This window comes from Vicugna pacos, chromosome 4, assembly GCF_048564905.1.
Source record: "Vicugna pacos chromosome 4, VicPac4, whole genome shotgun sequence".
Classification (NCBI taxonomy): Eukaryota; Metazoa; Chordata; class Mammalia; order Artiodactyla; family Camelidae; genus Vicugna; species Vicugna pacos.
The window spans coordinates 46,289,774-46,315,687 of NC_132990.1; the positions used below are offsets into that span (position 1 = coordinate 46,289,774).

Sequence of the window (25,914 nt, forward strand, 5' to 3'; positions counted from 1 at the left end):
TGTGGGATATAGATAATGATTTTTTAGACATCCAGCTAGATCTTGGATACTCACAGTGTACTTGTTTATATAAACCCTGTTAGCTGGAAAATCTTATAAAAATTCAGTCACAGTATTTGAGAATTGGATTTCGTGATTATCTTGTTAAAGTTGGGATATGAAATCAACTCCTTCATTGCCTTCAGCATTGGGAGAAGAGTAATTGCATGGGTCTTCAAACTCTAGAGACTTAATTTGGTCAGTCATTTCAGATTTCCAAAGAGTCTTATTGGAGAGGTGCTAAAATGGGTACAAAAGATAAGCTTGTGCTTTTTTCTTCCTTCAATTTTTTTTTTGCCTTTTATTTCCTAAAGTTGATATTGATATTGAGTAACAAAGTAATGAAAAGATGAACAGAACAAAAACAGGAATAAGAGAAGTTGGATGCAATTTATAAACTTGATCATCATCATTAAATAATCAAAAGCTTGGTATCATAGTCTGTATAAGTTGAAATTGAATTGCTGTTAAGTCAAAATGATGCCAAAAAGTTTATTGACCTTTATTTCCAATGTATGTTGTTTTCTGGATGTCCTACCTGTGTTTCTGCAAAGGGGATACTCCTGCTTCACAGTCACTTTTAAGATGAAGTTGTGAAGCTGTAAAACTATTAACTGCTAGGGGAATTGACATATCTTGGAGACTGATCTTTCAAAAGTCCAGAATATCTATTTCAGACCAGTGAAACTATGATCATAATTTATCAATTGTTTACCATAACAAGTAAAGGAAGAAATGGAAAGAGCACGTATAATACGGCTTTCATCCTTAGAAAATGTTATATACGCACCACAAGGCTGGTTTCCCCTTCTGAGTACAGAAGCTTAGTTATATAAGCACGAATGAAAAAAAAAAGTTAACCAAGCCATTTGGCTCTCCCAAGATCATGAATTATAGAGCAAGGGGTTCAAGGACACTGATTACCCATATAACCCTGCAGGGTGTTGAACTGAGCTTGGCTGGAGGTCCCAGCAGGGCAGCGGAGGACAGAAGGTAATGAGATGCCTGGGCAGTAGGGTAGCTCATCAGCTGCTCAGCTGAGAAGCCCTGGTGCCTGGATGAGGCCGATGTGACTCACTGATTCAACTCGAAGCAGGAAGAACAGTGAACGAGGAAGGGACTGAAGAGCAACAGAAGATGGTGGGAGACACACGAGATAAAAAGCAGTCTTCACAGAGGGTTTTATTTAACCAGGACTGAGAGTTAGAAATACATATGTATATGCCATTTGTCCACTTATTTGAAGGGACTTTCTAGTAGAAATTGGAAGGGAATTTCATGCAGTAGAACAAGTACATGCATAGACACACCAGTAAGTCATGCCCTTTGCATAGAGAAGATGCAAAGTTATCAACATTATAGAACCTGTACTCAAATGTAGAGACTTTTTTCCATTAATAAAAGAATATTTCAAATATACACTGAAGTAAAGAGGAAAGTGTACTCATTGCCCAGCTTCACCAATGATCAATTGTGTCTGTATAATCTTGGAGAAAATTCTTTTTGATGAAGGAAGTTGGCATGAGAAGAGACCTGGAAAACACACTCTGACGAGGGGGTGGCTGAAGCCCACGTTGTCGGCAGGGCTCCCTGAATCCCTCCAGGGTGACATTATTACAGCATTACTGTGTTACTTGCTAAATGAAAGATATTAGCTTTCTGGATAATCAGGTAATCAAAAAGTAGTTACTGCTTTGACTTTTTATTACAGGTTCTTCAGCCACTTAGATTTAAATTTTTTTAATATATCATTATTTTAAACACACATCATTATTTTAATTATATCCAATTAAATATACCTGCATCTCCTCAGCATGCATCATTATGTACTTTACTAAAAAGCACTTTAAATCAAATTGCATACCAACGTTCTTTATTATAATTTATGTGCACATATCTGAAACAGATATATATACATTTTGGAGATTAATTATCAAGAAGTTTGTTTAGACTTTCAGTAAATGTGAAACTTAAACTTCAGTTCACTTGGGTATTTATAATATGATGACATTATGTTACTGTTTCCTTATCTAAGGAGAGTATGAGTACATGAAGAGGAGTCATTACAGTTACCATACCATTCATACCATACTAAGTCCTTACAATTTTTTTCATTTTTTTTGGTTCCCCCTGAAACTCACTCTTTTTGGATTCTGCCAAATAGTGGACTGAAAGATTGTTTGTGACTCAGTCCCAGTCAGATGAAAACAATATTGCTGTTATTGGAATAGAAGAAAATATAGCCTTTAGTGACTGCTTTTAGCTCCTGTTGAAGAATCTTAGCTCTTTTTACCCAGTAGTCTGTCACTTTTTATATCTGCTTTTGCATCACTCAGAGCTCGACATAAGTTAGTCTTACTGCTGGTGTTTGACATATGATGGAGTAGTGCAAAGATCCTTAAACTAGAATTCAGCAGGCAGTTCTTATGTTCTAGCCAGCAGTCTGCTATCCACTGCTACCCTACCCCTCTGGCTGTTTGAAACAAACTGATCCACTAAATAAACTCAAGCGAAGTCCTGGTCTCTAGCGTTATTGGAGACAACCAGTTGGTCCAATTTGCTAGTGTCTTGATGAATTTCCATAGTCTAGATTCCAAATCTTGAATCCTTACTTTTCCCCAATCCATATTCCCTGGTTTGGGTGTATTTCTTTACTTCCTCCAGTATATGAACAAAAGCTTTCCTATACGGTTTCTGGATTAACTCATGTCTCAAGCCCTGGCACCTCTTATTTTCTCCAGGGAGGCTGCTTGATGTCAGAGCAGCTCTGCACTGTTCCCCACCGCCCTCCTTTAAGTGGGGGTTAGGAGTTAAAAACTGGATTACTCTGTGACCTACCTGAATGTATCAATTATGTTCTCTAATCTCAGCTTCATCCCAGCTGAGGGATCTGGGACTCAGTCATCTCTAAGGACCCTTTGGTAGCATCCTGTTTTGTTTGTTTGCCATATTTGCCGTATTTTTTTTAATATTATGCAATTATGTATGATCATTTTCTCATTGTAAAAGTTTTACACAGCACACACATACACAGAAAATGGTTACAGAGTCCCTTTAACTTTCCTGCCCCTCCCACCTACTCCCTTTTATAGCCAAAGATAACTGCCCATATTAACGTTCCTTGATTAGTTTGTCTAATAAAACTTTGCTTCCTCGTGGCCTTTTCTCAGCTATGATTTGTACATTCTATTTTGGATGCGGTTAGTCATTCACGAGGCTGTGCTGGTGAGAAACGGTGTGGGTGATCTAAAAGGCACAAGTGTTCAGCAGAAGATTTGAAATATGAAAAACGAATTGTTCTCCTTGGCTTGAATAAGAATTTGTGAAGTTAGTTCTCTCCTTTTCCAATGATAGGGAAATCGGGGTTGGGGAAAGGAGATGGTGGTGAGAAGAGTAGACAGAGGGGGAAAAATGTTCTGTCACCTTTCAGACACCAGTGTGTAAAACTCGTCATTCAGAGATTTTATTTTCTTCTTTGCAGTAGCCCATGAAACTTATGTGGTGAATGGTATTTTTTGGATTATGTTTTGTGATTCCAGTGACTAAATTTTCCATTGACTGGAGTGAATGATAACCTAGACTGTGGTAAAATTCTATATAAATAGATGTCTCCTTTAAAAAATGTTCTCTATTAAACTGATAAAATATGACAATTTCTAGTGGCAAATTATTATATTAACAAAAGAGTACTTTAGAGCAAAATTTAAAGAAATAGAAATACATTCGTATGCTCTGGTTCCCTTGTTAGTAGTGTTACCTATTATCAATAGCTATCGATAGTACTATTGTAGAAAATAGTTTTTACCTTACCCTGAATCAGATCCCTTCTAGAGTGAATGTAGTTTTAAGACTTCTTGGAAAGTGATCAGAATGGCATTTGAAGCTCTTGAAGTTTCCTTTATGTTGTTAGCCTCTTTGCTTTCACAGATGGTACTTAGAACTCATTCTTCATAAGCATTTATAAGAATGAATCCCATTTTTGGTTTCAGTTTCTTTGCTTCCTTGCCCCACGCAAAATCAGAGGAAAAGAAGACAGTTCCTATGTATATTAAGCATCAACTTCAGTAATTTCTGCTTGGTTAAGCAGACCAGTTTAACCCATTTTTTCTTTCATTAAAAAAAAAAATCAGTGACTAGTACACAATGCCAAAATACTAAAGATTATCCATTACTGAAAGCAAAAAATTTTGCACTTCAGATTCTATACTCAAGAAAAGTTGTGGTCCAATGAGAGGACAACATAAAGATTTGTTGATCATGACCACAGACCCTCTTTGAAAGTAATTCTCAAAATATACTGCTGTAAAACAACAAGAAAACCAAAATGAATACAGCAATGAAAAAGATCTAGACCAAAAAACACTAAAAGTATAGCTGAGTCTGAAGGACTATTGAGGCATATATAGAAACAGTTGCAGTAATGATATGTGACTGAGATCCCAACCCGTAAGTAGGAGATGCGGGAGTACAGGGGCAAGAGACTAGGAAACAAAGCTGGGGCCAGAACTGAAGGTGTCTTAAGAGTTTTGCCAGGAGAATAATCAGAGATACTGGGTATTTCTATACATTAAGATATATACATTTAAACGTGAATGTTAAAATTTCAAGGCAGTCCATAAGAATAATAGGAGAATATGTACTTTTTAAAACATTTTAAAAAGAAGGAAAAAATAGAACAACTAGATTAATTCCACAAAAGGCAGGGAACAGAAGAGACTGAATACAAAAGAATGATAAATAGAAAACTAAAAATAGATGGTCAGAAATAAGGCAAACATATAAGTGGTCACTTATAAATGTTACTTAATGTGACTTAATGGCTTAAATTTTCCTTTGCAACACAGACTTTAGACAACATGAAGGAAAAAAATCAATTTTGTGCTGTAAAGACATGTGACATCCCCAAAGAAAAATAATACAAAAAGTTTGCCAAGAATATGCAATAATCATGAAGTTGTGTGCAGGACAAAGTTATAAAATATAAAGGAAAGGAAAGGAAAAGAAAGAATAATGAAATAAAAAGAGAAATGAATAACTCATAGTCGTAGTGGGAGAATTTAATACAACTTTCTAAAAAATGAATAAATCCAGGAGACAATTTAAAACACATTTAATAATCCTACTGTAAAATATATAATTTGCACATTTTAAATATTTATAAACTTCATCAAATAGAAAATTTCATGGATGTAATCCATGAAACATACACAAATTTGACCATGTGTTAATCTACTAGAAAACCTCCATAAATTCCAAAGAGCAGAAATCATAGTTCATATTCTCTGAATAAAATGCAGTAAAATTATAATAATAAAAGGAGACTACTCTAGCCCTAATCTACCCGTTTCAAAAAAAAAAAAGGATGCACTCTTATAAATAACTCTTAAACAGGGAACAAAGACAGAAACTATTAACCATTTACACATAAACAAAAATAAAAGCTCTGGCAATCAACACTTGTTGACTATGGCTAAGGAAATTTTATAGCTATAATTCATTTATTAGAAAATAAGAGGGGATTAAAAACAGCAATTGAGAAAAGCAGCAGTAAAATAAATAAGAATGTATAAAAATAGAGATAATACATTAAATTAATGACATAGAAATAGGAATTAATGACATAGAAATAGGAAAAATAAACTTTGTCTATAAAACTGAAAGCCACTTCTTTGAAGTGATGTGTAAAGTAGATAAAACCTTTGATAAGTCTGATCAAGAAGAAAAGAGGAAAGGTGCAAATACAGTTTAGAAACAGGCAAAGAAGCCTTAACTACAGATTCAGAGGAAAGAGAAAAAAATATAAAAGTATAATGTATTTGACTTTGAAATAAATTCAGAATCTATTTGAAAAGAGAGGACTTTTATAGGTAAGTATAAATTACTAATATTATTTCAAGAGGTGGTAGAAAACCTAAAAAGAGCAATAATCATAGAAAAAATTGATGAGGTAACTTTAAAAAATCTACCCCCAAAAGATAAAAACTTTGACTATGTTATGGGCTTTAAATCTTCAAATACTTAAGAACTAGTTAGTCCCTACTATAAATAAATAGAAGGAGTTCATCCCAACTCAACTATCATTCTGTATAGTTGAGGTACCAAAACTGACGATGACTGTGCACATACACAAAATGACCACTTTCAGCCAATCTGCCTTGTGAACATAAATATAGAACTCTAAGTAAAATATTATCAAATTGAATTCATTGCCAAGTAGTATTAATCCCAGGAATGAAATAATGATTGAACACTAGGAAATCTATTAATCTATTTTACTACATTAAAAAGTTAAAGTTAAAAATACTACTCAGCCATAAAAAAGGATAAAATAATGCCATTTGCAGCAACACGGATGTACCTGGAGAATGTCATTCTAAGTAAAGTAAGACAGAAGGAGAAAGAAAAATACCATATGATATTACTCATATGTGAAATCTAAAAAAAGAGGACACTAATGAACTCATCTACAAAACAGAAACAGACTCGAAGACATAGTAAGCAATTATGGTTACTAGGGGAAAGGGAGTGGGAAGGGATAAATTTGGGAGTTTGAGATTTGCAAATGTTAGCCACTATATTTAAAAATAGATTAAAATTTTTTCTTCTGTATAGCACAGGAAACTATATTCATTATCTTATAACAACCTTTAATGAAAAACAATATGAAAACAAATATATACATGTGTATGCATGACTGGGACATTGTGCCGTACACCAGAAATTGACACATGGTAACTGACAGTACTTCAATTTAAGAAAAAAAAAGCTGAGTTGTAAAGGGATGTTAAAGGTTTGTCCAAGTTTCTTTACATAACTTTAAGTACACTGTATTAGTGCTAACTTTTGATTTTGAAAAAGTATGAAGAGATGCTTAAAGTATAAAAAATTACATTCTTCACCACTTGTAAACACATGAGGAATAAATATTTACTTGGGAATAAAAAGTGAGAGGAAAAACCATTGGTTCATCCCAGTAGTGCTAAAAAACATATATGTCAACAACAATTTGTGATTTAAAATAATTAAAACAAAATGACTTCTAGGCTAGTCAGAGAAAGAAACTTCCTTAACTTACTAGAGGGTGCCTACCAGAAATCTAAAGCAAATTCAAATATTTATGATAAAATAGAGCATAGAATTAAAAGGAGGAACAAAACAGGAAGGCTTGTCATCACTGCTCCTACTCAAAATTGTAATGGAGGTTCTAGCTGAAGCTTTTAGGTAAGAATAAGAAATAGCATATGAAGAAATGAGTAGGATTTTGGAAAGGAAAAGACAAAATATATCACTGTATTGTATAATCTGTTTACAAAGTCCAAAAAAATCAACTGAAACACATTAGAACACTTAAGAGTGTTTAGCAACGATTATCATATCAATTTATAAAAATCAAAGCTTATCTGGGTCTCCAGTTAAGTAATCAGAAGCAACATAAAAACCCTTCATACACAAAAGCAACAAAAACCATTATGAAATGTGCACAACTGTGTGAAGAAAAATATAAGATTTAACTGATGGACATAGAAACTCTCTCTAAATGTAAGAGAAATACTATATTTTTAAAATCTGGGAACACTTAATATTTAAAAGACATCAGTTCTCTCCAGGTAATCTATAATTCAGTGTAGTCCCAATCATAATTCCAGCATATTTTTTAATGTACTTAGATATACTGATTAAAACTTTTTTGAGGATGTTTTGCATTTGTCTTTATTTTGTTGTTATTAATATATCTCACGTATGTTTAAATTAATATTTATCTCTTTGATGTGTAGCAAAAGTTTTAAAAGAAAGAGAAAGTGTCCAATGTTAGCTATGAAGACTTTGAAAAAAGAACAATGAAGGAGGACTTGTTCCACCAGATATCAAAACATGACCTGCAGCCGTTGAAATGGGGTTGAAATGACTGGAGAAGAGATTGACAGATAAATTGTGACAGACGTTAGAGAGTCCAAAGCCCATGCAGGTATTTAGTGTACGGGGAGAGGTCACATTTCAGATTAGAGAGCAAAGTGTGGGCTATTTAATAAGTGGAAGTATACATCAATAGATATTTTGGCAGGACCTACTGAAATTAAAACCAGCCATTTCGTTCAGCGTAGTGTTTCCACCATGTGCACCAAATAGTAGACGCATGAATGTTTATGGCATTGTTGGTTATGATAGCCCCAAACTGAAATTTATGGACCATTTATATTCTTGAATGCTAAGTGGCAATTTAAAAGAATGATGAATGGAGAGTTCTGTCTACCAACCTGATTTTTCACACATAGCATTAAAAAAGAATCATAAAGTGGTAAAACCATGTATATATTTTAGTATATATAATTATACATTATAATTGTATATATTTATATGTTTATATAATACTTAAATATTTATGTACTTATATATAACTGAAAAGATATATATATCTCATAAAAAAGAATGGAAAGATACTAAGCTCTAGAGAGAATCCTGGAGATGAGGGAAGGGAGATTGTGGGGGATGGAAGGTGAACTTTCATTGCTGGTACTTACATAAACTTGCAGATAATTTGAAATGTATTGTTTACTGTATCCCTTTCATTTTAAAAACTTTTATGTTTTCAAACTTCTAATTTTGAAAATGGAAAAGTTATATTTCACTGGCTTATATTTGATGCAGTTTGTAGATGACATACCATTACAAGAGAGACATATATTTTTATTACGTGTTATGCTTATTATTTTTTCACTTGATAATCTGCACTGGTGGCTGATGTGGACATAGAACACTGGCTTCTGGGGCAGCTCCTAAGGGGCGGCATGTTCTCCCTCCAGGATCACTCTGGTTTGCTAGAAGACCATGTGCCCCATGACAAAGTGGAGGCAGAAGCACAGAGCATCCTGCCCTGGTGCTTTTGGAGACCTCCCTGGTCTACTGAACAGAAATTCCTTGCCATGAAGGTCAGCCCCTTGCTGTTTTGGTGTGGCAGAGGAAAATGTCACTGGACCTAAGAGCTTCTCTGAATTTCACATGCAGAGAATTGCATCTCTTTACCCTTCCATGTTTGCAAGATCTGTCATTCAAAGGAGGAAGTCAAATCGTCTGAAATAACTTGCTCCACAACCAGCCATGATGGTTATCAATGCTTTGTCCTCTTCCCTGGGATGATAAAAAATTTAAACTGACCAGTATACAATTCCCAAACCAATTTCTCTATTTCTCTCTTCCTCTCTTAAAAGATAGGCACCCATCCATTTCTGTCCACAAGTTGTAAAGCAAACAGTAATTTAACTTCAGATTTGTCAATATGAATACACAGAGCTTAAAAAACAGCCCTCCACCATCCCTGTCCCGTAGGGGAGCATTTCTGTTTTGGAGCAGAGACGTGCGACAGAAAGGGGGCTGCACTGGGAGGCAGAGGATTTGTGTTTGAGGCCTGCCCTCTAGGACCTTCTGTAACTTCTCCTAGGCCTCCCTTTGTGTCAGCTGTAAAATGGAGAGATTAGGAAAAACGGAGAAATTGGGGGTGTGGGGAGACAGGGAGAGGAGTATCGGCAGTGAAGGAGAAGGGACTTTGGAAGGTATAAGGCGGCAGGCCAGCATGAGACTTTATACAAGCCCAGTGCTCCTCCTCTTACACACACACACACACACACACACACACACACACACACACACACACACAGAGCTGCACACACACTTTGGATTTCTATTCTCTTTCATTTATGTTCCCTTTAAAGTAAGCATCTGAATCCCTCCTAACACAGGGAGCTCTGTTTTTTGTCACATGTACCCATTGATCCCACCAGCACCTGAGGCCTTCGATTTACTTCTACCTTCCAGGCAGCACCTGTTTTCTCCCAGGGGTGCATTTAGCTTGGTGTCGAAAGCACAGTGTGTTCCCTTTTTGTTAACTTAACCTTTGTGTTGTTTTTAAAGAGTCGGATTTGAAAGAACAGGGACCCTAGAAAGCCTGTGATATGTAAATATTTAGCCGGGCAGATAGGGATAGTAAGCATTTTCTCTCTTAACACAAAACATGATTTTATTTGCTAAAGCGGTAATCTTGTTTGATAATCCATCAGTTTTATTATCAGCTGTGTATTGAGACATAATGCCACCGGGAGATAATCAAGAACCTTCACCTGATGCTACGGGGTTGGTTACAGTGGCTGGAGGAGACAGAGTCTTCTGGAGGGGATTTTGTTACACATAGCCCTCTATTTAGTTTGATTTCCTCCAAGTGCTTTAACCATTCTGCTCCCAGCCTAGGTAAATAGGTCATCTAAAAACCTTCCAAGAAGAGGAGTCTTTGCAGGTATAGAACAGCTAAACCTGTCTCTTTACCAGGTTCCCTTAGTCATTGTTCCATGCTCAGTGAATGAAACAAAGGAAACAGAGATATGAAGGCATTCCATTGAAGACAGTATTTAAAAAACAAACAAATCAAACCTGGAAAAGTCCAGTTTGAAAACAGAACTTCCACCCCGCAGGGAACCTCAGGACCCCAGCTCTGAATACTAAGTCCAGTAAACTAGGCTAGTAAACTGAAATTTGAATGTAACCTTGATCTGCAGGACTCTCAAGGATGTAATGTAGGCTTTCTGAATCAGAGGCAACGCCCCTGTAGTGTATCCTCAGAGACCCTCCCGGCCAGGTCAGTTGGAATGTACAACCCCAGGGGGCAGAACTAGAGTTCTGGAAAAAGGCAATGTGACTTCTGACCCTGGTGGGTGGCAAGGAAGCATTCCTTTCCAGCACTCATCTTTGACAACCCCATTCTCCTCTGCCTTGAATTGATCTGCTTGGGCAGACCATGCAAAGCATCTCAACCTGAAAATCCAGTCCCCAAGTCAAAGGCCTGTGAGGTTACCTGGTTGATTTCTGGCTCCTGAAAACAGGCCTTGTGGCCCTACAGCGCCCTGCAGTTAGAACGTATTCTCACATATCATCCCATGCGAGCCTTTCCTGAATAAGCAGATGAAGAAACTGAGTTTCAAAAATGTAAGCGTCCTGCCCGAGTTGGTGATTTCTCCCCAACTTTTGTTCCTTTCTGATCTTCCTTTTCTCCTCCTCTTTCTCCTTGAAAGACATTTTCTTAAGAATGTAGATTCCAGCCAGATACGTGGTTTTAAATCTCTGGCTCTGCTGACCTTGGGCCGCTTACTTATTTTGGTATGCCTTGGTCCTCACCTGTGAAATGAGAATAACAACGCTTTTAACTTTGTATGGTTATTGGGAGGATAAAGCTGGTTGATACCAGTGTAGGGTTTAGAATAGCATCTGGCACATGCAGACATACAGTAACGTTTAGTTATTGTGGCTACTGCTGTTGCTGTTTCCTTCCACTCTCCTCTTTGTCCTTTTGTCAAACATTAATTGAATGTCTTCTCTCTGATGGGCATTGTGCTGGGCCGGGAAATGAGTAAGAGGGCGTCCCTTTTCCAGGAGACTCGCTGTTTACCACAAGATGGGCCATCAGATAAGCTCAGGGGATGGGCCACGTAGTAGAGGTGTGTCACAGCCTCCGTGTAATCACAGATGAGCTGCTGGGCACCCATGCTTGGCTGGGAGGGCCGCCTGAAAGAGAAGACCTGGCATTTGACTGGAACATTGGAGATGAAGATGTGTCCACGAGGCCAGCGGGCAGGCCGAGGGGCCGGCGTGCGGGGCTCCAGGGCTGTGAGAAAGAGCGCGGCTTGGGAACGAGAGGCTGTCCTAGTTAGCCAGGACTGCTGTAACCGCATAGCGCTCATGAGGAGGCTTACAGAACAGAAATGAGCGTTCTTACGGCCCTGGAGGCTAGATGTCCCGGGGTTGGCAGGTTCGTTTTCCTCTGAGGTGTCTCTCCTTGGCTTGACAGCCGCCTTCTTGCTCTATCCTCACATGGTCTTGTCTCTCTATCCTGATCTCTTTTTCTCATGAGGACACGAGTCATGTTGGATTAAGACCCGCTCCTATGACCTCATGTAGCATAATTACCTCTTTCCAGGCCCTGTCTCCAAACATAGTCACATTCTCAAGCACTGGGGGTTAGGGCACCCGCATATGAATTTTTAGGGGGGCACAATTCATCCCGTCACAGAAGTCATCTGCTAAGCATGGGTGGGGTCAGGTGTCCATGGATGAGTGTCAGGAACTGAAGCCAGAGTGGAAATGAAGCGATGCCCACATCTTGAAAAGCTTGGCTTCTCATCAGGCTGAGGAGGATGCCAGTGGGTGGAAATGGACCTTACCACCACATTTCGGCTCCCTCAGCCCCCTCCGGCTGCAGTGTGAAGGGCAGACATACTGGAAGGAGCCACACTGCGACATGTCGGAGGAGACACTGGCTCGAATTCCAGTTCTCTCCGGCCACCCTCCAAGGCTTGCAGGGCAGATACAGGGTGGCAGGGATTCCCCAGCATCAGGAAGGTCCCAAGAACAAAGATGTGCGGGTGTTGGGGGACAGGGGGTGGGGAAGATGGAGGCACTGTAGCCGAGAGTCTGCCGTGGGAGCAGCCCTTCTGCCGTATCAGCATCCGTCAAGGATTGCCAGGCTCATGCGAGTGAGTGAAGCAGCCCCCAAATAATGGATGAAGCAGGCTCTACTTTCTTCTTTTTACCCCAAAGGCCCCTCAAGTGTTCCTGACAGAACCACACATCTTACTCCTGTATTTTGTAAATGAGAGAACAGCCTCCCTTTCATCCTCCTGCCAGGTAGGAGCGCCCAGCAGCAACTTGCCGTTGACAGTCAGAGAATGAGATAATTACTCCTCTACATTTTTAGAATCCTGCTCAAACTCACACATGTCAGTGCAGAAAGAGATGCTGTGTTTCCTGTAGTTCCCGTGTGGCGCAGAGGCCTGAAACAGAGGCGTCTCCTTGGTTCCGTAGGAGCTGCTGGGGCACCCCACGTCTTCTCTCCAATCCTTGGGTTTTCTCTTGTAAAATGGGGATAATATATAAATGACTAGGACAGTGATGAGGATTCAGTGAGAAAATATATATACTTGAGCCCTTTGTGGGCCTTAAAGCTTTATGCAAATGTTAGTTTTTAGGATTAAAAAAAAGTTTCAAGGTGTTTCTCATTTGTCATTTTGGTAACTTGGTAGGAAAAGTAAACACTTTTTCTTCTAATTCCAGCTCTGTCCCTATGTGTCAGGGCCTTGAGCAAAGCATTCGCAAACCCTGCTTTGTCAAGTGGGAAGGGGTCTCTCTCCCTCTCCCTCACCCCCTCCCTCTCCCTCTCTCTCTCCGTCTCTCCTTCATTTCCTCTTCTCGCAGATGTAAAGATTCACTGGACAGGGTCCATGCTGTCTGCCAGGAAGATGGAACGTGTGAAGTATCATCTGGATGCGCTTGGTAAGTACTATATTCTCCTTCCTCTGCTTTTGACAAACAGAGTGACAGCCCATCGCTGTGTTTAAACAAGTTAATATGTATGTTCCCTGACATAAGGAAGCGCTCTAATCATGAAATACAGCTTGCATGTCATTTGGTTTTGAGATTTTATTGAGTACTACTAATCTTGACATATTTTGGTTGGCACCACATTCTCGGTGTAGTGGGTTAGCATGGAATAGTTTGCAGACTTTGTGAAACAAAATCTTCATTTAATGGTTTCGTTTGGCTACATTTTGAAAACAAAAACATAATGCACTTCTATTTTATAGGGTTTTTTTTTCAACCTGTGGATTTGGTTTGGTTTTGGTTTCCTTTTTCCTTTTTCTTTCTTTCTTTCTTTCTCTCTCTCTCTCTCTCTCTCTGCCTCTCTATCTTTCTCTGTCTTTTCCTCTCTTTTCGTGTTCCAACTGCTGCAACCTACAAAGAAAGCTCCAAAGAAAGGCGAGCTTGTGAACTGACCGAACTGTGAGCAGAAGAATCCGCTTTGTACTACCCAGTGTCAAAAATGTGTTTACACCCTGGCCTGAGGCTCTGAACTTTTTGCGTGTGAGTTCAGGGATTCAGAACATTTGAAGGCCACTATGCAGTGGAGTGACAGGTCTGCAGCTCCCCCATAGAAGCACCTGTACTAAATGTGCTGTAAGACTTCAGTCACCACCAGCCCTCGAAATCACTGAGCTCTGTGACATCATGCCCAGGCGGGAAGAGTCACCAGGCCTCTGGCAGGCGTCCTCCTCCCTGCCTTCCCTCTGCCCTGCCCCCCTAGTTCCTAACCCCAGGACAGTGTTTAGAAAGCAGAGCTGGGCTCAGGCAGCCCTCTCAATTACTTTGGCCAGAGCCTTCCTGAGTACATTTTGCTATCTCTTTGTGATGTAAACAGGGGCGCTCACAGTTGGCAGGGGATGTTCTTTCTGTTTTAATTATGCGAGGCATAATTATAGTCCCAGGGTCTGGAAGCAGCACAGAGTTCTTTGGAGAACTTCACAGAGATTTTTCTGTTATGACATAGTTTATCTGGGGGAAAAAAAAGTAGAGCAAAAGTCATTTCTAAAGAGGAAATAATAACACTATTCATGCTAGCGTTCCATTCCATATTGAGTAGATCACAAAATCAGAGGAGACTTTTTTTTGGCAGGGGGGTTGGGGGTGGGGAGAGGGTAGACTCAGAATGTTGAACTCATATAACGGTGGGAAAATCTGAATAAATACTGATGAGTGGATGCGGATGGAGAAGGATATAAAAATCAATGTTTTTACTTAGGAAAGCAATAATGAAGCATCCAGCTGTATCTGAGTGACTTTGTTAGTACCCTGGGCCCCGGGGATATGGAAAAAGATGTCACCATAGTAATAGTAATCTGGCCTGAACCTGACTCATAAAATTCCTTCTGCCCCCAGATGTTCAGTTAGAGGGCACTTCGTTACTCTGCTGATGTAGCGAGAAATCGCCCAACTGCCAAGGTAATGGAGAGAACAGCGACAGAGGTGGAGAGCTAGGGCTGTTTCTCTGTTATGAAACGTGTTTTTATAGGTAATTCTGATGTACGGTAGGTATTAAATAGAGCAACTGAAAGATGTTTTATTTTAGATTAGTGCTAGAGTGATATTTCCCCCATGGCACTAATAATTCGGCGGCTTTCACAAGCCCATCTCGCCTCTGAGTTCCTCTCAAGCTCTGTCTATTCCAGCATTAAGGGTGAGCCCTTGAATCAAAATTCCTGCCTTACAAAAGGCGAGAACCACCTTTACTGCCTGTGCTTGTGATATTTAGAAAAGAGGGATATGATACTACTTTTTTTTTGGCAGGGGAGAGGGGTGAGATGTCAATCTGTTCTGCTGCTACAATTTACAGATAGGGATATATATATATATATATATATATATATACAGGGGCAGCCGCAGGGGGAAAAAAATAGCATTTCAAGAATTTCAGGAATGGCGTTTTGTAATTGAGGTTATCATTTGAGACACTTTTCTGCGTGTATACTGGTTTGAAGTCCAGGGGACATACTGTTTCAGCCTGACATCTCAACTGTCTGCACCGCGGAGGACGCACAATTTTCGTCTAATTGTGTGCTGCTTGCATACTTCAAGGGCTGTCACAGGAACAATAATAAGAGGCCTGTTGTTGAAACCACATCGCTTCCATCACAGTGGGGGAAAAAAAGTAATAATAATGTCCCTGTGAGCTTAGCGCATTGTTAGGTTTGAGCCGGCCTAAATTACTTCATTCATGTTAACATTTAAGGAGATGAGGAACATATTGCATAAGAAGACAGAAGTTATTTTACATCTGTCCCTTCCCCCACTGCAATATTGGGGCACCCGCCTCTCCCCCACCTCCTTTTAGCTGGAATGTGGGTCCCCACTGCCACTCCCCCACCCCAACCCCTACCCCACTCTACTGGTTGGGTTTTTTGGGGTTTTTTTTTTTCAATTTGTTAAGATGCTAAAATCTGCTTTGTGTGATTTATGAAGGAACTTGAAGCGATTAGTTTCACAGTGCATGAAAATTCCTCAGGTTCAGGGGGGATGGCCAATCTGTTACACTGTTTGCCGTGGACTGGATGGGAGCATGAGCAGCTCGGAGCCATAAGGAGATTGTGTTGAGTTATTAAACACTTGTGGTAAAGCTGCTTATTGTTAATTCCCCGATGTCCTGCTGAAGCGATAGGATAAAATCAGATCGGATTAGATCAAAGAGCCTGGGAGCCAGCCTTTGGAGCAGATTCATTTAATCAATAAAGAGACCTCCTGAGCAAGGGGGAGAGAGAGCAGGGGCGGTCCTGGTCGCCCAGGAGATTAAGGTGGGGGTGGGGGCAGTGGTGGGAAAGAAACAACAATTTATATGTATTTATTTCCCTCTTTCCAAGGTGTAGTGCTCCTCTCAAACGTTTTAGCCACACTCACCAAAGGGTATGAACATTTCTTTAAGATTTCATTACTCTAATACTGCCTTACTCCTGTAATGCCCTGTAAACCTGGAGGTTATTTAAAAAGAAAAAAGAAAAAAACAAAACAACAAAACAACTTCTGTTCCATAAAAGGTATTTGCACAAAAGCAATTTAGGCTTAAATGATTCCCCAAGAAACATTAATCCCTTATGAGTTAATCTGCAAAATTTCCTATTGTCCCTTTGTGAGAAGAAATAATAGAGAAACACCAAGAGGCCAAAGTCTGTCCCCACCCCTCTCTTTGTATTTTCCCCATGCCCACCTCCCAACCCCACCAGTAATTATACAGCATTGTGCATTAGGAGGTATGATGCTGCGTCCTTCATCCACGATTAACACTCAAACCGATGCATATTCATTCATCTCCTAGCCTTACCAAACCCTGCTAAAATGAGGACTTGCCAAGAAGGAAGTGACACCCATTAGAAAGTTAACCACAGAAAACGAGAGAAAAAATGAAGGATGGAGCAAATTAAGGATGCAAGTCCCTCAATGGTTATTGGCCTTAATGGTGTTATAAAAATGATGTCGGCTTTTACCAGGAATAATTTATATTCTGAATTAAATAAGGATATGTATCTATAAATCCATTCTATAAAACTTAATTTTCCATCTAGATATGCTGATTACTTCAGGCCCGGCATACCTTTACCGGTTGTTAATTACCGCGGGATGGTTTAACACTATTTTCCAAATCAGCATGCATGCATAAAATGACTGCAATCCAATTTGACACATTATTAGTGATGATTATTGTCATAGATAAATTAGATTGAACAGAAAATAACCTTCATCCTTAGCATGTTTTAGCTCTCAGAATTAATGTGATTTGGTGAACACATATAAATAAAAATCTGATGAGTCCCTGCTGACTGCAGGGCCTGCTGGTGCTGAAGTGTATCAATTTCATGCAGATGATGAATTCCTTAAGCATTCAGTGATAATCATGCTTGATTTGACAAGACTTTCTCATGCTATTTTAGGGCCTTAATTTTCTGTGAAGTTCTGTCAAGTGCTCATCAAGCACCCACTTATCTCCATATCTTAACCTAGCAGCCAATCACAAGGTTGCCTAACAGTACAGCTACAGAGTGCAGCCCATTAATATTCGAGCCACGTGACTGTCCGAGGAGAGAAACCAATCAATGGCTGATTAACATTCAGGTCACATGACTCCCGAGGAGAGTAAATGAGTTACACAGTAAGACATCAAACAAATTTTCATCTTGAAAGAGTGATTGCTTTTTCTGCTGCTGTGATGTTTGTCAAATTCGCTTTAGCCTTGTCCAATTAAGCTCCATGAGCTGAATTAATAATGAAGAGATGTAAGCACCGTGCCAGCCGTGAGAGCTGTGAGTGGTGCCACGGAATAAGAACTGCTTAAAAAAAAAAAAATTCTTAGAATGATTGAAAAATCACATCTGGATAACTGGAATAATTGCTTTTGCAATCCTGATGCTGTTTTGTACTCTCCAGTGCCAAGTATGAACTGGAGTATGCTGGGATAGGGTACTTGTTTTGTGTTATACTTCAAAGATGAATGTGGTTTTGAGTTTAGAATGATTTTCAAGGCATTACGCAAATACATGTTAATTGGATTGTTTCTGACCCTGGTAATGAATTTCATTTGCACACTCAATTATGTTTTGGGGGCCTTCTAGAGATAGGATCTCTCAAGATTTTTAAACTCTCTGTAGAAGGGAAGGAAATTATTCTGTATTCTCATGTCCTGGGTGGAAGAAAGGACTAAACTAAGTATTTTAGAGAGAATTTGTGTGTGCTGTTTATTAACATTCACAGGTCAGTAAATTAAATTCACTGAATTATTTCAAAATGCACAGGTGAACCTAATGAGAATTCAGAAAAAGGCAGATGCTCTCTTCGTGTTGATAGCCAATGACAGCTTTCTTGTAATTTCAGGGAGAGTTCTATTCAATCACAAAGTCAATTGCATTTCAGCACAGATGCCCTACTAAATTCAGGTGACATGTTTAGAATAGAGACCCTCTGACTAATAAAGCTTTCATTCCTTCCCTGAAGGGAGTGAGACTTGACTAATGGTTTATTGGAATTATCAAAGAGTGTCAAATCCCACTTAATAAGTTCCAGCATGAAATTAGCCAAATTCCCAAAGGCCTTTCTAAAACAATATAGTCAAATAAAAGGTGTTGGGCGTGCTGGAAAGAGTGTTAAAACCAGTTACTTGGAAGTGACGAGAAATAAATCTAACTGTAGGCAGGAGGCAATGTTTATGTGTACAGTTAATAACCTTCTTAATGGGACTTCTTGGCTTGGTGATTCCCGGATGGGGAGGAGAGTGAGATGTGGAACACAGGATAGGCGAAGGGCCATAAGTCAATTCCCAGCACTGTTAGTCAAGGATGGAAATTGCAAAGAGAGAAGCAGTGAATTTAAAAGCCCCAGCAAGCAGAGTGGAGGGAGAGATGAGCTGTTCTAGGGGAGGAGGTGGATAGGGAATGATTGAGAGTCCAAGTTGGACCATCCTAATGGAATGAAAACCTACTTAGCCCTAAGGACACGGAGCTCCACCAATTCCCGGAGAGTGATTCCTTTCTGACTGTTCCTAACTAACGACTTAGAAAGTAATGTTATCCTTAATACGTTTGCAGGGTGTGTGGGGCTGGAAAGGGGGCATGTTCTAGAAATGTTTTGTTTTGACTTTTTTTTAAAGCAAAAGCAGAGATCCCAACCCCAAGGCTCAAACGGAATTTCAGATACCTGTGAAAACACAGCTCTGAGTTTGTATGAAAAGATCTCCGGTGCCCAGGGTAATGGAAGTTTAACGGATATTCTTTTCCGAAATATTTTACCCATGACTTGCTCTGCAGCAAACTGGCAGGCTGGAGCTCTGCTTGCATTCAGCCCACATGCGATGGAGCCGCTTCCTACAAGCACCCCACTTCCTGACACTTGAGAGCCCTGGAGTGGAAGGCGGCTCAGTGGCTGTAGAAGGCCCTGAATAAAAGCGTATTCCACTTTCTGCATAACTTTACATAATTAATAGTTTTCCATGCAAACTATTGTTTGCCTTAATTGTTGTTTCAACAGCTGTTTTCATTAAATTGTAAAGCCCGCTGTGTCTAATCCTTCGAGCCCACTATTGATAACAAGAACCGCTCTGAAGCTTGCTCTGGGGGAAGAGCTTGTTCCCTGCCAAGCTGGAAAACTGTCCTGAACTTACTTGAAAAATAAGGCCTACAGTGGGACTGGTTGTGTAGCTAATCCATTAGGCTTTTCAAAAGAGCCGTGCTCTGTACCCTTATGGCTAAATTGACCCAACAACCAATCAATGCCTTTATTTGCTGCGTGGCTGCCCCTGAAGAGTCTTAGAGCTGGTCCAACTCGTCATCAAAGCCTCCATCAGTACCGGGCCCTGATGACATAAATGGCCAAACTTTCAACGCGGCTGGCCGTGGTCCAGTCACACCATTTTGAAGATACAAAGAGGCTGTGTTGCGCGGTGGCATTCATTTTCTTGTTTACTTCCTCCAGAAACAAGAGCATCATCAGCACGCTCAGTGCATCGGATCAGACCGCGGAGTTGTTGACAGAAGCTTGGCGGGGCTCGCCAGCGCTCCACACGGAATGCTGGCTTCCTTCTCATACACCCCCTACCGTTTGTGTCTCTGCCAATTGTAGCACATCAGAGCGGCCATTGAGATAATGACCGTGAAGTCTCATGATACACTTTGATGAAGTGTAACATTTTTTAAAGGATTTTTGTCTGTGCCAAGATGATCGAGGCAGCTGACTAAAAATCGCCCCATCAAAATCAAGGCTGATTGATGAACAGCAGGCGGAGGCATGAGCCTCCCCAGAGAAGATGGGGGAATTTTGCAACCAAAGTGTCTTTCTTTCCGTGTCTACACGCAGCACAGATTTCTTTTTTAAAAAGTCATCTTTGTTTCAGATGAATTTATGTCAGTGGCTGATGCTTCAGCCGCCAACATTTTTTAATTCTTTTTTCTTCTGTCAACCTCTGAAAGATACAAGGAGTGATTCCTTTCTGACAGTTCTTACTAACGACTTAGAAAATGACGTTGTTAATAACCCGGTGTTGGTTGGGAAAAGCACATTGGGCATTTCAGGGCAATGCAGAAGTTTTCAGAGTCTGACCCTGGTGTAATGTTCAGGTAAGCTTGGATTTCTCTAGTTTAGCTGGAATTGAGGGTATCATACATAAAGATGGTTCTGAGCTAATGAAAACCAACATCAAGCCTGTGTTAAGAAAACAAAATTCAGTGGAGTAAATTTTAAAGATCTTACTGGCTTTATTCAACAATTCCTGAATGGGGCGGCATCTAATCTGGCAGATAGGAAGGAGCTCCAAGGGGCTGTACAACACGAAGGACTTTCGTAGGCAGACGGGAACAGAAACAAAGTAACTTCTTTAAGTTACAGGAGCAAAAGGCAGATTGGGGAACAGAAACAAAGTAACTTCTTTAAGTTACAGGAGCAAAAGGCAGATTGGTGGTGGCAGGGCTACTTTCCTGTAGGGGATGGCGGAGTCTGTCAGGCAGATGACCTCACTAGGGCTGATGAGTCAATTCCTGATTGACTGGTTTAAGATTCCGTCTCTGAGAGAGCCCCAGACTGTAATTAAATCTTGGTTTGGTGATGCAGGGGTTAGCATAAGCCACTCCATTTTGGGCTGTCATCTTGTTTTTAACAGTAGTAACATCGTATGCAAAGACTGTGAGCTTCTTTGGGAGAAAAATCATGTATTTAATATACTGCCCAGTCTGTCATGACTACCATTTATTGGATACTTGCTGTAACCCAGGGGTAGTATCAGGTGACTAAGATATACACAGATAGTGAGAATTTTCTCTTGGTGTCCATGATCTTCGTTTTACCATCCCCACTTAAGGTGAGGCAACTGAAGTCCAAATGAGGGACATGAGTCCTGGGGATGTTGAATAACTTGGCCAAGCCCAGAGACCATGTGCTTACTCACAAGGTGTGTTCTCTATGCCCCTGTGGTTCACTGCTTCTATTGTATACCTGATAGAGCTCATTAAACGGCACTCAGTGGGAGAAGAGGAAGCAGTTTGTGGTTGAATTGGTAAAGGCAACGAATAAAAGGGAGTTACGGTTTGCCATTTTCACGTCTCAGCTCTTCAGAAGGGCATTAGGTACATGGTGTCCTCTCATACCAGTTAACCAGCGCGTGCTCAGAAGCCAGGGCTGAGTGTGAGGGAAGCTGCGGGGATGTTCTGGCTGACCTCTGTCTGTCTGAAGTTTACCTTATCATTCAAGGTTACAGCACAGGACGGGTCCTACCCTTTGGAGGAAGTGTGGTTGGTGAGCTCTAGGACTTCTCAGAATGTCACAATTCAAGAGACACCTGTGCTTAAGCAAGTGCAGAAACCACAAGTGCAAAGGGGGTTACAGTTCAGTTACTTTTCGAATCTTTGTTTCTGCTTCTGGAGCAAGAATATTATGTCAGAGTAGGGTGAAGGGCGGTAAACTGGGGCAAGAGTGAGCGTAAAGGAAGTCAGGGGTAGGGGAATAATGATAAAGAATGCTTGTGTTTGAATGTGCAAATGAGATTCCCTTGGGCTTCTTTTAAATGTCTTCATACTGTTTCTGTAAGTACAATCAAATAAAAGGTGACAAAAGCTCAGACAACAGAACAAAGGCACCGAGCTAATTTTGTGCATACATTGCAAGGAATAAACTGCAGGGTTTCATTAACCCTCTTTCCAAAGAAAACGTAGTTCAGGAGTCGAGATAGACTCATCCCAGCTTGCACGCGATTTTACTAATTATTTAGACTTTAAAAAGAAACAGAACCCCAAATCCGGGTTTTGCAGAGAAGTTCTGGCAGCTAAATTTGGCCTCGTGAAAGAAAAAGGACCACAGAGGCTAAGAGAGGGCAGAAGTATGGGGAAGGCAGGTAGGAGTTACATACATCCATTTGCACATGGAATAATGGACCCAGAGGTGTTCAGAGAGTTCTTTCAGCCTTCCTTCCGTACCAGAGGATGGGCATATGCATTTTATAGAGGGCGAGTATTCTACTGGGAGAGTGGATCACAAACTCATTAGCTTATTTCATGTAGAAAGCACTCAGACTCCAAAGGAAGAGCGCTCTGGTCTGGTTTCTTTCAGGAACCCTTGAGTGAGGGAACCACAAAAATCCACCTGATTTTGAAGAAAACTCATACTATCTGTTTGAGCCCATCCCTTAACCTCAATTTCCTCATTTGTAAAATGATGGCTTTATATTCTCTGAATCCTTTCCACCACTAAAAGTGGATAGTTCGGGGATTCATTAAGTACAGGCTAATGCCTTTCATTTCCACTGATTCTAAGAGGATCTTGAAACTAATTGAATCAGTCCAAATTGACAAATAAAAAGATCTATTTGCTACTTTACAAAAAGACTACTACCCAAGCCAGAGTTTCTCAAAGCGTGGTCCCTGGACCAGGGACCAGCGTCGCCCGAAATGCAAATGATCAAGCCCCTCCCCCACCACGTGCTGAATTAGAAATGCTGGAAGTGGGGCTCAGCTGTTTGCATTTCAACAAGCCCTCCAGCTGATTTGGGTGCTTGCTCGGTTCCCAGACCACTTGCTCTAGCTGTCCTGGCTGCCTAAATTGCTTTTTTTGAGGTCTGTTTGAAACCTAGCTCCAGTTTTGCTTTCGTCAAGAAACCTTTCCAGCATCTCCCAAATGGAATTAAGTTCTTCTCCTCCTACTGTCTTGGAGTGTTTCCCTTCTACCGTTGTCAAGCTTCTTTGCATCTGCCGTTAACTGTACATTTGCATTTGTGTGTGCTTGGCCACGATGTGGAGCCTGGCAGGGTGTGGGAGGCAGCCTCTAAAATGGCCCACAGTGATCCTCATTTGTTTCCTTCCTCTTGGGTGTGGGTTGGTCTAATAAAACGTCTATGGCAGAAGTGATGGGATGTCAATTCCAAGATAAGGCTATAAAAAGACTGACACTCATCTTGGTCATGTGCTCTTGCTAGTCCTGCCTCCCTCCTCCTTTCTCTCTCTCACTGCCTCCTTCTCTCCCTCCTCTCCTCCTCCTCTCTCTCCTCCCTCGTCACCCCTTTCACCCAGCCCAGCCACCATGTAAACAAGCCCTGGCTCTCCCAGACTGCCCTGCCAGGGAGGCCCTGGAGAATGAGAGGCCACGTGGAGATGCGTGGAGCCAGCCCTGTGGAAAGGCACACGTAAGCCTGTAAGTGGATCCTCCCCGCGAGCTGAACCTCGAAGTGACTGAAGCTCCTGCAGACGCCTTGATCTGCAGTCTTCCGAATGACTCTGAGCTAGGACCACCCAGTTCAGCCTCTTCTGGATTCCTGAGCCACAGAAACTAGGAGGGAATAAGTTGCTGATTTTTGCAGTAATTTGTTGTGCAGCAAAGGATAACTAAAACGCAGGACTGGCGTATTTTTGTATTCTCCAAAGCGTATAATAGGATCCTTTGGTCATAAGAGGAGTTTATTACATGACTGTTGGAATCAGAGGAATGTTGCCTTGAGAAATTTTCAAGAGTAGTTGATTTCTAGGTTTGTAAGGGTTGTATTCACTGTAGGTCCCAGGGAAACTATGTCGGAATAAGTTATTGGAAAAAACCAAAAAGGGTGGAGGTTAGGGGAACCTCTAATGGAAAGAAGGGAAAAACGTGGTAAGTTTGAGGAAAACACAATTAAGCTTCCAGACAATTTGAGTTTTCCTGTGGTTGTGGTTTTCTACCTTGATAAAGTGAGTCTTTTAAAAAATAACCATTTGAAAAGAATTGAGGTCCAGCTACCCAAATAAATATGTACAGTATGATAAAGCCCAGAAGTGCCAAAGTGTCAGCCAGAGGCCACTATTTGAGGACCAAGTGCAACGTTGAAAAGTCTGCGTTTGCATTTGGCCGAGACAAGGACCCAAAGGACTCTGCCTCACATCTATTCTTTCCCCCAGTACATACCTTCTTCTCAACATCCTGACATTTATATTTTTTCTGTTTTTTATGGAGGTATAATTGATTTACAATATCATGAGTTTCAGGTATACAACATAGTGATTCACAACTTTTCAAGGTTATATTCCATTTATAGTTACTATAAAATATTGGCTGTATTCCCCGTGCCGTACAATATATGCTTGTGGCTTGTGTATTTTGTACATGGTGGTTTGTACCTCTTAGTCCCCTACTCCTGGCTTGCCATTCCCCACTCTCCCTCTCCTCACTGGTAACCACTAGTGTGTTGTCTATATCCTGACATTTATATTTTCTTTTCCATTATAGTTTATGACAAGCTATTGAATATAGTTCCCTATGCTACACAGTAGGACCTTGTTATTTATCTATTTTATATATGGTAGTTTGTATCTGCTAATCCCAAACTCTATCCCTCCCCCTCCCTTTCCCGTTTGGTTACTGTAAGTTTGGTTTCTATGTCTGTGAGTCTGTTTTTGTTTTGTAAATAAGTTAATTTGTATCATATTTTATTTTTTTTAATGGAAATATACACTTTATTTCTTTTCATGTCTATAAATGCACAGAAACCTCTCAGTTTTATTTTTTTTGTTGTTGTGTCAAATTCCAGTGTTCAGCACAATTTTTCAGTCATTCATGGACATATACACACTCATTGTCACATTTTTTTCTCTGTGATTTATCATAACATTTTGTGTATATTAGATTCCACATATAAGTGATGTCATATATATTTGTCTCCCTCCATCTGATCTATTTCGCTTAGTATGATAATCTCTAGGTCCATCCATGTTGCTGCAAATGGCATTATTTCATTCTTTTTATGGCTGAGTAGTATTCCATTGTATCTGTATCAACATTGCCTTGAATGATCTTCTGAAAGAAAGAGCAACAAATCTTGCTGGGATTTGGGTGTAGCTGGAGTTCTTTCTTCCTTCTTTTATGCAAAGTACATCTCTCAGCGTCACTCCGGTTTCTTTCTCCTTTCTTGTCTGAAGGAGGGCTGAGAGTACCTGAGGGGAAGGAGAGGTGGTTGAAGAGCAGCCCACCTGCTCACACAACCAGAAGCTTGCCCACAGAGCAATGCTCTGCTGTTCATGCCACCCTTCAGGATTAGGATCTGAAATGCTCCCTGGGTGTTCTTTAATGCTACTCCTAGCCCCTTCCACCACACACACACACACACACACACATGAGTGTAATGCTCTCCTCTGAAAGGTCTAATTTCAGAGAGAATGCAGCCACCTGGACCCAGCAGTGGGACATCCTTCTCCTGGTCCTTCAGGGCATAATGGAGACTGACCTTCTGGGAGATGGCTGATGGGGTGAGGAATGAAGACTTTGATTTCAAATGAGCTTGTTTGCACTTCCCTGGAGAAAAACCTTGGCTTGGATGACACCCAATGTAATACTTTTATTTGGTGTAAGTGCTAGAATTTTTCTTTTCGTTTTCTCATTTCCTGAACATGGGGCTTGCTTTTTGAGAATTTCTTTTTTCTTTCCACTGTTGTCATGTTTGGCTTCATTTTGAAGAGTACAAAACTAAGAGAAAGGCTTAGTTAAGTTTTATATATTAGCTTGGCTATTGCTTGTGTTACGCAA

At 40.4% G+C, this 25,914-nt stretch overlaps 1 protein-coding gene across 3 annotated transcripts in view; it reads left to right on the forward strand.

Annotated features, from left to right (window-relative positions):
* The window catches only part of LOC107033502 (spermatogenesis-associated protein 31D4), a 145,240-nt gene that overhangs the window by 56,158 nt on the left and 63,168 nt on the right, over positions 1-25,914 (forward strand). Inside the window, exon 6 of one of the 3 annotated variants that reach the window (XM_072959652.1) lies at positions 13,273-13,350. The exons of the other annotated variants lie outside the window; for them this stretch is intronic. The gene's annotated coding sequence lies outside the window, so the exon portion shown is untranslated. The remainder of the gene's footprint in view (positions 1-13,272; positions 13,351-25,914) is intronic. 3 annotated transcript variants of the gene reach the window in all.